The sequence below is a fragment of the Liolophura sinensis genome, chromosome 11 (genome assembly GCF_032854445.1).
Source record: "Liolophura sinensis isolate JHLJ2023 chromosome 11, CUHK_Ljap_v2, whole genome shotgun sequence".
In the NCBI taxonomy this organism is placed as follows: domain Eukaryota; kingdom Metazoa; phylum Mollusca; class Polyplacophora; order Chitonida; family Chitonidae; genus Liolophura; species Liolophura sinensis.
The window spans coordinates 3,558,152-3,568,151 of record NC_088305.1 but is presented as its reverse complement, the minus strand read 5'-3'; the positions used below and the strand labels follow the sequence as shown (position 1 = coordinate 3,568,151).

The 10,000-nt window shown below is 44.6% G+C and overlaps 17 non-coding genes across 17 annotated transcripts in view; all 17 read left to right on the top strand.

Moving 5' to 3' along the window:
* Positions 1-93, top strand: part of LOC135478656 (U5 spliceosomal RNA) — a 121-nt gene extending 28 nt beyond the window's left edge. The window contains exon 1 of the small nuclear RNA XR_010445560.1: positions 1-93. This exon is cut by the window's left edge and continues 28 nt beyond it. This is a non-coding gene — a small nuclear RNA (U5 spliceosomal RNA).
* A 503-nt stretch (positions 94-596) lies between these two features.
* LOC135478567 (U5 spliceosomal RNA) lies at positions 597-717 on the top strand. Its single transcript, XR_010445475.1, has one exon. It is a non-coding gene; the product is annotated as a U5 spliceosomal RNA (small nuclear RNA).
* A 503-nt stretch (positions 718-1,220) lies between these two features.
* On the top strand, positions 1,221-1,341 carry LOC135478655 (U5 spliceosomal RNA). Its single transcript, XR_010445559.1, has one exon. It is a non-coding gene; the product is annotated as a U5 spliceosomal RNA (small nuclear RNA).
* A 503-nt stretch (positions 1,342-1,844) lies between these two features.
* LOC135478705 (U5 spliceosomal RNA) lies at positions 1,845-1,965 on the top strand. The gene has a single exon (XR_010445606.1). It is a non-coding gene; the product is annotated as a U5 spliceosomal RNA (small nuclear RNA).
* Positions 1,966-2,468: 503 nt separating this feature from the next.
* LOC135478491 (U5 spliceosomal RNA) lies at positions 2,469-2,589 on the top strand. The gene has a single exon (XR_010445404.1). It is a non-coding gene; the product is annotated as a U5 spliceosomal RNA (small nuclear RNA).
* Positions 2,590-3,092: 503 nt separating this feature from the next.
* On the top strand, positions 3,093-3,213 carry LOC135478576 (U5 spliceosomal RNA). Its single transcript, XR_010445484.1, has one exon. It is a non-coding gene; the product is annotated as a U5 spliceosomal RNA (small nuclear RNA).
* Positions 3,214-3,716: 503 nt separating this feature from the next.
* Positions 3,717-3,838, top strand: LOC135478763 (U5 spliceosomal RNA). Its single transcript, XR_010445660.1, has one exon. It is a non-coding gene; the product is annotated as a U5 spliceosomal RNA (small nuclear RNA).
* Positions 3,839-4,341: 503 nt separating this feature from the next.
* LOC135478490 (U5 spliceosomal RNA) lies at positions 4,342-4,462 on the top strand. Its single transcript, XR_010445403.1, has one exon. It is a non-coding gene; the product is annotated as a U5 spliceosomal RNA (small nuclear RNA).
* A 503-nt stretch (positions 4,463-4,965) lies between these two features.
* LOC135478742 (U5 spliceosomal RNA) lies at positions 4,966-5,086 on the top strand. The gene has a single exon (XR_010445640.1). It is a non-coding gene; the product is annotated as a U5 spliceosomal RNA (small nuclear RNA).
* Positions 5,087-5,589: 503 nt separating this feature from the next.
* Positions 5,590-5,710, top strand: LOC135478654 (U5 spliceosomal RNA). The gene has a single exon (XR_010445558.1). It is a non-coding gene; the product is annotated as a U5 spliceosomal RNA (small nuclear RNA).
* A 503-nt stretch (positions 5,711-6,213) lies between these two features.
* Positions 6,214-6,334, top strand: LOC135478563 (U5 spliceosomal RNA). The gene has a single exon (XR_010445472.1). It is a non-coding gene; the product is annotated as a U5 spliceosomal RNA (small nuclear RNA).
* Positions 6,335-6,837: 503 nt separating this feature from the next.
* Positions 6,838-6,958, top strand: LOC135478489 (U5 spliceosomal RNA). The gene has a single exon (XR_010445402.1). It is a non-coding gene; the product is annotated as a U5 spliceosomal RNA (small nuclear RNA).
* Positions 6,959-7,461: 503 nt separating this feature from the next.
* Positions 7,462-7,582, top strand: LOC135478652 (U5 spliceosomal RNA). The gene has a single exon (XR_010445556.1). It is a non-coding gene; the product is annotated as a U5 spliceosomal RNA (small nuclear RNA).
* Positions 7,583-8,085: 503 nt separating this feature from the next.
* On the top strand, positions 8,086-8,207 carry LOC135478762 (U5 spliceosomal RNA). The gene has a single exon (XR_010445659.1). It is a non-coding gene; the product is annotated as a U5 spliceosomal RNA (small nuclear RNA).
* Positions 8,208-8,710: 503 nt separating this feature from the next.
* Positions 8,711-8,831, top strand: LOC135478350 (U5 spliceosomal RNA). The gene has a single exon (XR_010445276.1). It is a non-coding gene; the product is annotated as a U5 spliceosomal RNA (small nuclear RNA).
* Positions 8,832-9,334: 503 nt separating this feature from the next.
* LOC135478651 (U5 spliceosomal RNA) lies at positions 9,335-9,455 on the top strand. The gene has a single exon (XR_010445555.1). It is a non-coding gene; the product is annotated as a U5 spliceosomal RNA (small nuclear RNA).
* A 503-nt stretch (positions 9,456-9,958) lies between these two features.
* LOC135478650 (U5 spliceosomal RNA) overlaps positions 9,959-10,000 on the top strand; it is a 121-nt gene continuing 79 nt past the window's right edge. Inside the window, exon 1 of the small nuclear RNA XR_010445554.1 lies at positions 9,959-10,000. This exon is cut by the window's right edge and continues 79 nt beyond it. This is a non-coding gene — a small nuclear RNA (U5 spliceosomal RNA).

Below are 10,000 nucleotides of genomic sequence, written 5' to 3'. Positions count from 1 at the left end.
ATAAATCTTTCGCCTTTTACTAAAGATTTCCGTGGGGAGGAACATACTAATGAGTCTATAGACTATTTTTTGTCGTTCCGACCAGTCGGGACAATTTTCCAAATGAAAAACAAACATCAAATTGCCTAAAAGGAGTATCAAGTAGCATTGGTATATGGCAGAATTGCGCTGCCCTGCGGCACGGAGGCATTATTAGGAAGAGGTCGAATTCTCTTACAGCTGTACACATACAGCTCTAATAGTTTTGGACTATTTCCACGTGTTCCAGCGCATCACAAGCTAAGTTGGAGCACAACCGGGCCATTTACCGACGGTAGACGTCATGGACCTAACCCAGCGTGTTACTTACACCGACCACCTATAACAATGACACAACGTCACAGACAGACGCTGTACACGCTTTCGGTCTACAGCAGCAAAGGCTGGTGTTTTAAAAAATGAGGTTATAATGCGCCTCCAATCTTCGAATGGTAAGATAGGCAAATTGAGCCAGCGGCCAATTAATTGAGGTAGGTACATTATTGTTGAGCATAGTAAATCCCCCATCTCGTCCAGCGACCAGTTAGGTAGGTTTTACAGCAGCCACTGATGAAGACTAACTCTGGTTTCTCTTCAAATCCACGAATAAATCTTTCGCCTTTTACTAAAGATTTCCGTGGGGAGGAACATACCAATGAGTCTATAGACTATTTTTTGTCGTCCCGACCAGTCGGGACAATTTTCCAAATGAAAAACAAACATCAAATTGCCTAAAAGGAGTATCAAGTAGCATTGGTATATGGCAGAATTGCGCTGCCCTGCGGCACGGAGGCATTATTAGGAAGAGGTCGAATTCTCTTACAGCTGTACACATACAGCTCTAAAAGTTTTGGACTATTTCCACGTGATCCAGCGCATCACAGGCTAAGTTGGAACATAACCGGGCCAATCACCGACGGTAGACGTCATGGACCTAGCCCAGCGTGTTCCTTACCCCGACTGCGTACAACAATGACACCTCGTCACAGACAGACGCTGTACACGCTTCCGGTCTTCATCAGCAAAGGCTGGTGTTTAAAAAAATGAGGTTAAAATGCGCCTCCAATCTTCGGCTGTTGCAAGAGAAAAATTGAGCCAGCGGCCAATTAATTGAGGTAGGTACGTTATTGTTGCGCATAGTAAATCTCCCATCTCGTCCAGCGACCAGTTAGATACGTTTCACAGCAGCCACTGATGAAGACTAACTCTGGTTTCTCTTCAAATCCACGAATAAATCTTTCGCCTTTTACTAAAGATTTCCGTGGGGAGGAACATACTAATGAGTCTATAGACTATTTTTTGTCGTTCCGACCAGTCGGGACAATTTTCCAAATGAAAAGCAAACATCAAATTGCCTAAAAGGAGTATCAAGTAGCATTGGTATATGGCAGAATTGCGCTGCCCTGCGGCACGGAGGCATTATTAGGAAGAGGTCGAATTCTCTTACAGCTGTACACATACAGCTCTAAAAGTTTTGGACTATTTCCACGTGATCCAGCGCATCACAGGCTAAGTTGGAACATAACCGGGCCATTTACCGACGGTAGACGTCATGGACCTAACCCAGCGTGTTACTTACACCGACCACCTATAACAATGACACAACGTCACAGACAGACGCTGTACACGCTTTCGGTCTACAGCAGCAAAGGCTGGTGTTTTAAAAAATGAGGTTATAATGCGCCTCCAATCTTCGAATGGTAAGATAGACAAATTGAGCCAGCGGCCAATTAATTGAGGTAGGTACATTATTGTTGAGCATAGTAAATCCCCCATCTCGTCCAGCGACCAGTTAGGTAGGTTTTACAGCAGCCACTGATGAAGACTAACTCTGGTTTCTCCTCAAATCCACCAATAAATCTTTCGCCTTTTACTAAAGATTTCCGTGGGGAGGAACATACTAATGAGTCTATAGACTATTTTTTGTCGTCCCGACCAGTCGGGACAATTTTCCAAATGAAAAACAAACATCAAATCGCCTAAAAGGAGTATCAAGTAGCATTGGTATATGGCAGAATTGCGCTGCCCTGCGGCACGGAGGCATTATTAGGAAGAGGTCGAATTCTCTTACAGCTGTACACATACAGCTCTAAAAGTTTTGGACTTTTTCCACGTGTCCCAGCGCATCACAAGCTAAGCTGGAGCACAACCGGGTCATTCACCGACGGTAGATATCATGGACCTAGCCCAGCGTGCTCCTTACCCCGACCACCTATAACAATGACACAACGTAACAGACAGACGTTGTAAACGCTTCCGGTCTTCATCAGCAAAGTCTGGTGTTTTAAAATATGAGGTTAAAATGCGCCTCCAATCTTCGGCTGTTGCAAGAGACAAATTGAGCCAGCGGCCAATTAATTGAGGTAGGTACGTTATTGTTGCGCATAGTAAATCCTCCATCTCGTCCAGCGACCAGTTAGGTAGGTTTTACAGCAGCCACTGATGAAGACTAACTCTGGTTTCTCTTCAAATCCACGAATAAATCTTTCGCCTTTTACTAAAGATTTCCGTGGGGAGGAACATACTAATGAGTCTATAGACTATTTTTTGTCGTCCCGACCAGTCGGGACAATTTTCCAAATGAAAAACAAACATCAAATTGCCTAAAAGGAGTATCAAGTAGCATTGGTATATGGCAGAATTGCGCTGCCCTGCGGCACGGAGGCATTATTAGGAAGAGGTCGAATTCTCTTACAGCTGTACACATACAGCTCTAAAAGTTTTGGACTATTTCCACGTGTTCCAGCGCATCACAGGCTAAGTTGGAACATAACCGGGCCAATCACCGACGGTAGACGTCATGGACCTAGCCCAGCGTGTTCCTTACCCCGACCGCCTACAACAATGACACCTCGTCACAGACAGACGCTGTACACGCTTCCGGTCTTCATCAGCAAAGTCTGGTGTTTTAAAAAATGAGGTTAAAATGCGCCACCAATCTTCGGCTGTTGCAAGAGAAAAATTGAGCCAGCGGCCAATTAATTGAGGTAGGTACGTTATTGTTGCGATTAGTAAATCCCCCATCTCGTCCAGCGACCAGTTAGGTAGGTTTTACAGCAGCCACTGATGAAGACTAACTCTGGTTTCTCTTCAAATCCACGAATAAATCTTTCGCCTTTTACTAAAGATTTCCGTGGGGAGGAACATACTAATGAGTCTATAGACTATTTTTCGTCGTCCCGACCAGTCGGGACACTTTTCCAAATGAAAAACAAACATCAAATTGCCTGAAAGGAGTATCAAGTAGCATTGGTATATGGCAGAATTGCGCTGCCCTGCGGCACGGAGGCATTATTAGGAAGAGGTCGAATTCTCTTACAGCTGTACACATACAGCTCTAAAAGTTTTGGACTATTTCCACGTGTTCCAGCGCATCACAGGCTAAGTTGGAACATAACCGGGCCAATCACCGACGGTAGACGTCATGGACCTAACCCAGCGTGTTCCTTACCCCGATCGCCTACAACAATGACACCTCGTCACAGACAGACGCTGTACACGCTTCCGGTCTTCATCAGCAAAGGCTGGTGTTTTAAAAAATGAGGTTATAATGCGCCTCCAATCTTCGGCTGTTGCAGGAGAAAAATTGAGCCAGCGGCCAATTAATTGAGGTAGGTACGTTATTGTTGCACAGAGTAAATCTCCCATCTCGTCCAGCGACCAGTTAGATGCTTTTCACAGCAGCCACTGATGAAGACTAACTCTGGTTTCTCTTCAAATCCACGAATAAATCTTTCGCCTTTTACTAAAGATTTCCGTGGGGAGGAACATACTAATGAGTCTATAGACTATTTTTTTGTCGTTCCGACCAGTCGGGACAATTTTCCAAATGAAAAACAAACATCAAATTGCCTAAAAGGAGTATCAAGTAGCATTGGTATATGGCAGAATTGCGCTGCCCTGCGGCACGGAGGCATTATTAGGAAGAGGTCGAATTCTCTTACAGCTGTACACATACAGCTCTAATAGTTTTGGACTATTTCCACGTGTCCCAGCGCATCACAAGCTAAGTTGGAGCACAACCGGGCCATTTACCGACGGTAGACGTCATAGACCTAACCCAGCGTGTTACTTACACCGACCACCTATAACAATGACACAACGTCACAGACAGACGCTGTACACGCTTTCGGTCTACAGCAGCAAAGGCTGGTGTTTTAAAAAATGAGGTTATAATGCGCCTCCAATCTTCGAATGGTAAGATAGACAAATTGAGCCAGCGGCCAATTAATTGAGGTAGGTACATTATTGTTGAGCATAGTAAATCCCCCATCTCGTCCAGCGACCAGTTAGGTAGGTTTTACAGCAGCCACTGATGAAGACTAACTCTGGTTTCTCTTCAAATCCACGAATAAATCTTTCGCCTTTTACTAAAGATTTCCGTGGGGAGGAACATACTAATGAGTCTATAGACTATTTTTTGTCGTCCCGACCAGTCGGGACAATTTTCCAAATGAAAAACAAACATCAAATTGCCTAAAAGGAGTATCAAGTAGCATTGGTATATGGCAGAATTGCGCTGCCCTGCCGCACGGAGGCATTATTAGGAAGAGGTCGAATTCTCTTACAGCTGTACACATACAGCTCTAAAAGATTTGGACTATTTCCACGTGTCCCAGCGCATCACAAGCTAAGTTGGAGCACAACCGGGCCAATCTCCGACGGTAGATGTCATGGACCTAGCCCAGCGTGTTCCTTACCCCGACCACCTAAAACAATGACACAACGTCACAGACAGACGTTGTAAACGCTTCCGGTCTTCATCAGCAAAGTCTGGTGTTTTAAAAAATGAGGTTAAAATGCGCCTTCAATCTTCGGCAGTTGCAAGAGAAAAATTGAGCCAGCGGCCAATTAATTGAGGTAGGTACGTTATTGTTGCGCAGAGTAAATCTCGGATCTCGTCCAGCGACCAGTTAGATACGTTTCATACCAGCCACTGATGAAGACTAACTCTGGTTTCTCTTCAAATCCATGAATAAATCTTTCGCCTTTTACTAAAGATTTCCGTGGGGAGGAACATACTAATGAGTCTATAGACTATTTTTTGTCGTTCCGACCAGTCGGGACAATTTTCCAAATGAAAAACAAACATCAAATTGCCTAAAAGGAGTATCAAGTAGCATTGGTATATGGCAGAATTGCGCTGCCCTGCGGCACGGAGGCATTATTAGGAAGAGGTCGAATTCTCTTACAGCTGTACACATACAGCTCTAAAAGTTTTGGACTATTTCCACGTGTCCCAGCGCATCACAAGCTAAGTTGGAGCACAACCGGGTCATTCACCGACGGTAGATGTCATGGACCTAGCCCAGCGTGTTCCTTACCCCGACCACCTATAACAATGACACAACGTCACAGACAGACGTTGTAAACGCTTCCGGTCTTCATCAGCAAAGTCTGGTGTTTTAAAAAATGAGGTTAAAATGCGCCTCCAATCTTCGGCTGTTGCAAGAGACAAATTGAGCCAGCGGCCAATTAATTGAGGTAGGTACGTTATTGTTGCGCAGAGTAAATCTCCCATCTCGTCCAGCGACCAGTTAAATACGTTTCACAGCAGCCACTGATGAAGACTAACTCTGGTTTCTCTTCAAATCCACGAATAAATCTTTCGCCTTTTACTAAAGATTTCCGTGGGGAGGAACATACTAATGAGTCTATAGACTATTTTTTGTCGTTCCGACCAGTCGGGACAATTTTCCAAATGAAAAACAAACATCAAATTGCCTAAAAGGAGTGTCAAGTAGCATTGGTATATGGCAGAATTGCTCTGCCCTGCGGCACGGAGGCATTATTAGGAAGAGGTCGAATTCTCTTACAGCTGTACACATACAGCTCTAATAGTTTTGGACTATTTCCACGTGTCCCAGCGCATCACAAGCTATGTTGGAGCACAACCGGGCCATTTACCGACGGTAGACGTCATGGACCTAACGCAGCGTGTTACTTACACCGACCACCTATAACAATGACACAACGTCACAGACAGACGCTGTACACGCTTTCGGTCTACAGCAGCAAGGTCTGGTGTTTTAAAAAATGAGGTTATAATGCGCCTCCAATCTTCGAATGGTAAGATAGACAAATTGAGCCAGCGGCCAATTAATTGAGGTAGGTACATTATTGTTGAGCATAGTAAATCCCCCATCTCGTCCAGCGACCAGTTAGGTACGTTTTACAGCAGCCACTGATGAAGACTAACTCTGGTTTCTCTTCAAATCAACGAATAAATCTTTTGCCTTTTACTAAAGATTTCCGTGGGGAGGAACATACTAATGAGTCTATAGACTATTTTTTGTCGTTCCGACCAGTCGGGACAATTTTCCAAATGAAAAACAAACATCAAATTGCCTAAAAGGAGTATCAAGTAGCATTGGTATATGGCAGAATTGCTCTGCCCTGCGGCACGGAGGCATTATTAGGAAGAGGTCGAATTGTTTTACAGCTGTACACATACAGCTCTAAAAGTTTTGGACTATTTCCACGTGTTCCAGCGCATCACAGGCTAAGTTGGAACATAACTGGGCCAATCACCGACGGTAGACGTCATGGACCTAGCCCAGCGTGTTCCTTACCCCGACCGCCTACAACAATGACACCTCGTCACAGACAGACACTGTACACGCTTCCGGTCTTCATCAGCAAAGTCTGATGTTTTAAAAAATGAGGTTAAAATGCGCCTCCAATCTTCGGCTGTTGCAAGAGAAAAATTGAGCCAGCGGCCAATTAATTGAGGTAGGTACATTATTGTTGAGCATAGTAAATCCCCCATCTCGTCCAGCGACCAGTTAGGTAGGTTTTACAGCAGCCACTGATGAAGACTAACTCTGGTTTCTCTTCAAATCCACGAATAAATCTTTCGCCTTTTACTAAAGATTTCCGTGGGGAGGAACATACTAATGAGTCTATAGACTATTTTTTGTCGTCCCGACCAGTCGGGACAATTTTCCAAATGAAAAACAAACATCAAATCGCCTAAAAGGAGTATCAAGTAGCATTGGTATATGGCAGAATTGCGCTGCCCTGCGGCACGGAGGCATTATTAGGAAGAGGTCGAATTCTCTTACAGCTGTACACATACAGCTCTAAAAGTTTTGGACTATTTCCACGTGTCCCAGCGCATCACAAGCTAAGTTGGAGCACAACCCGGTCATTCACCGACGGTAGATGTCATGGACCTAGCCCAGCGTGTTCCTTACCCCGACCACCTATAACAATGACACAACGTAACAGACAGACGTTGTAAACGCTTCCGGTCTTCATCAGCAAAGTCTGGTGTTTTAAAAAATGAGGTTAAAATGCGCCACCAATCTTCGGCTGTTGCAAGAGACAAATTGAGCCAGCGGCCAATTAATTGAGGTAGGTACGTTATTGTTGCGCAGAGTAAATCTCCCATCTCGTCCAGCGACCAGTTAGATACGTTTCACAGCAGCCACTGATGAAGACTAACTCTGGTTTCTCTTCAAATCCACGAATAAATCTTTCGCCTTTTACTAAAGATTTCCGTGGGGAGGAACATACTAATGAGTCTATAGACTATTTTTTGTCGTTCCGACCAGTCGGGACAATTTTCCAAATGAAAAGCAAACATCAAATTGCCTAAAAGGAGTATCAAGTAGCATTGGTATATGGCAGAATTGCGCTGCCCTGCGGCACGGAGGCATTATTAGGAAGAGGTCGAATTCTCTTACAGCTGTACACATACAGCTCTAAAAGTTTTGGACTATTTCCACCTGATCCAGCGCATCACAGGCCAAGTTGGAACATAACCGGGCCAATCACCGACGGTAGACGTCATGGACCTAGCCCAGCGTGTTCCTTACCCCGACCGCCTACAATAATGACACCTCGTCACAGACAGACACTGTACACGCTTCCGGTCTTCATCAGCAAAGTCTGGTGTTTTAAAAAATGAGGTTAAAATGCGCCTCCAATCTTCGGCTGTTGCAAGAGACAAATTGAGCCAGCGGCCAATTAATTGAGGTAGGTACGTTATTGTTGCGCAGAGTAAATCTCCCATCTCGTCCAGCGACCAGTTAGATACGTTTCACAGCAGCCACTGATGAAGACTAACTCTGGTTTCTCTTCAAATCCACGAATAAATCTTTCGCCTTTTACTAAAGATTTCCGTGGGGAGGAACATACTAATGAGTCTATAGACTATTTTTTTGTCGTTCCGACCAGTCGGGACAATTTTCCAAATGAAAAACAAACATCAAATTGCCTAAAAGGAGTATCAAGTAGCATTGGTATATGGCAGAATTGCGCTGCCCTGCGGCACGGAGGCATTATTAGGAAGAGGTCGAATTCTCTTACAGCTGTACACATACAGCTCTAATAGTTTTGGACTATTTCCACGTGTCCCAGCGCATCACAAGCTAAGTTGGAGCACAACCGGTCCATTTACCGACGGTAGACGTCATGGACCTAACCCAGCGTGTTACTTACACCGACCACCTATAACAATGACACAACGTCACAGACAGACGCTGTACACGCTTTCGGTCTACAGCAGCAAAGGCTGGTGTTTTAAAAAATGAGGTTATAATGCGCCTCCAATCTTCGAATGGTAAGATAGACAAATTGAGCCAGCGGCCAATTAATTGAGGTAGGTACATTATTGTTGAGCATAGTAAATCCCCCATCTCGTCCAGCGACCAGTTAGGTAGGTTTTACAGCAGCCACTGATGAAGACTAACTCTGGTTTCTCTTCAAATCCACCAATAAATCTTTCGCCTTTTACTAAAGATTTCCGTGGGGAGGAACATACTAATGAGTCTATAGACTATTTTTTGTCGCCCCGACCAGTCGGTACAATTTTCCAAATGAAAAACAAACATCAAATTGCCTAAAAGGAGTATCAAGTAGCATTGGTATATGGCAGAATTGCGCTGCCCTGCCGCACGGAGGCATTATTAGGAAGAGGTCAAATTCTCTTACAGCTGTACACATACAGCTCTAAAAGTTTTGGACTATTTCCACGTGTTCCAGCGCATCACAGGCTAAGTTGGAACATAAGCGGGCCAATCTCCGACGGTAGACGTCATGGACCTAGCCCAGCGTGTTCCTTACCCCGACCGCCTACAACAATGACACCTCGTCACAGACAGACGCTGTACACGCTTCCGGTCTTCATCAGCAAAGGCTGGTGTTTAAAAAAATGAGGTTAAAATGCGCCTCCAATCTTCGGCTGTTGCAAGAGACAAATTGAGCCAGCGGCCAATTAATTGAAGTAGGTACGTTATTGTTGCGCAGAGTAAATCTCCCATCTCGTCCAGCTACCAGTTAGATACGTTTCACAGCAGCCACTGATGAAGACTAACTCTGGTTTCTCTTCAAATCCACGAATAAATCTTTCGCCTTTTACTAAAGATTTCCGTGGGGAGGAACATACTAATGAGTCTATAGACTATTTTTTGTCGTTCCGACCAGTCGGGACAATTTTCCAAGTGAAAAACAAACATCAAATTGCCTAAAAGGAGTATCAAGTAGCATTGGTATATGGCAGAATTGCGCTGCCCTGCCGCACGGAGGCATTATTAGGAAGAGGTCGAATTGTCTTACATCTGTACACATACAGCTCTAATAGTTTTGGACTATTTCCACGTGTCCCAGCGCATCACAAGCTAAGTTGGAGCACAACCGGGCCATTTACCGACGGTGGACGTCATGGACCTAACCCAGCGTGTTACTTACCCCGACCACCTATAACAATGACACAACGTCACAGACAGACGCTGTACACGCTTTCGGTCTACAGCAGCAAAGGCTGGTGTTTAAAAAGATGAGGTTATAATGCGCCACCAATCTTCGAATGGTAACATAGACAAATTGAGCCAGCGGCCAATTAATTGAGGTAGGTACATTATTGTTGAGCATAGTAAATCCCCCATCTCGTCCAGCGACCAGTTAGGTAGGTTTTACAGCAGCCACTGATGAAGACTAACTCTGGTTTCTCTTCAAATCCACGAATAAATCTTTCGCC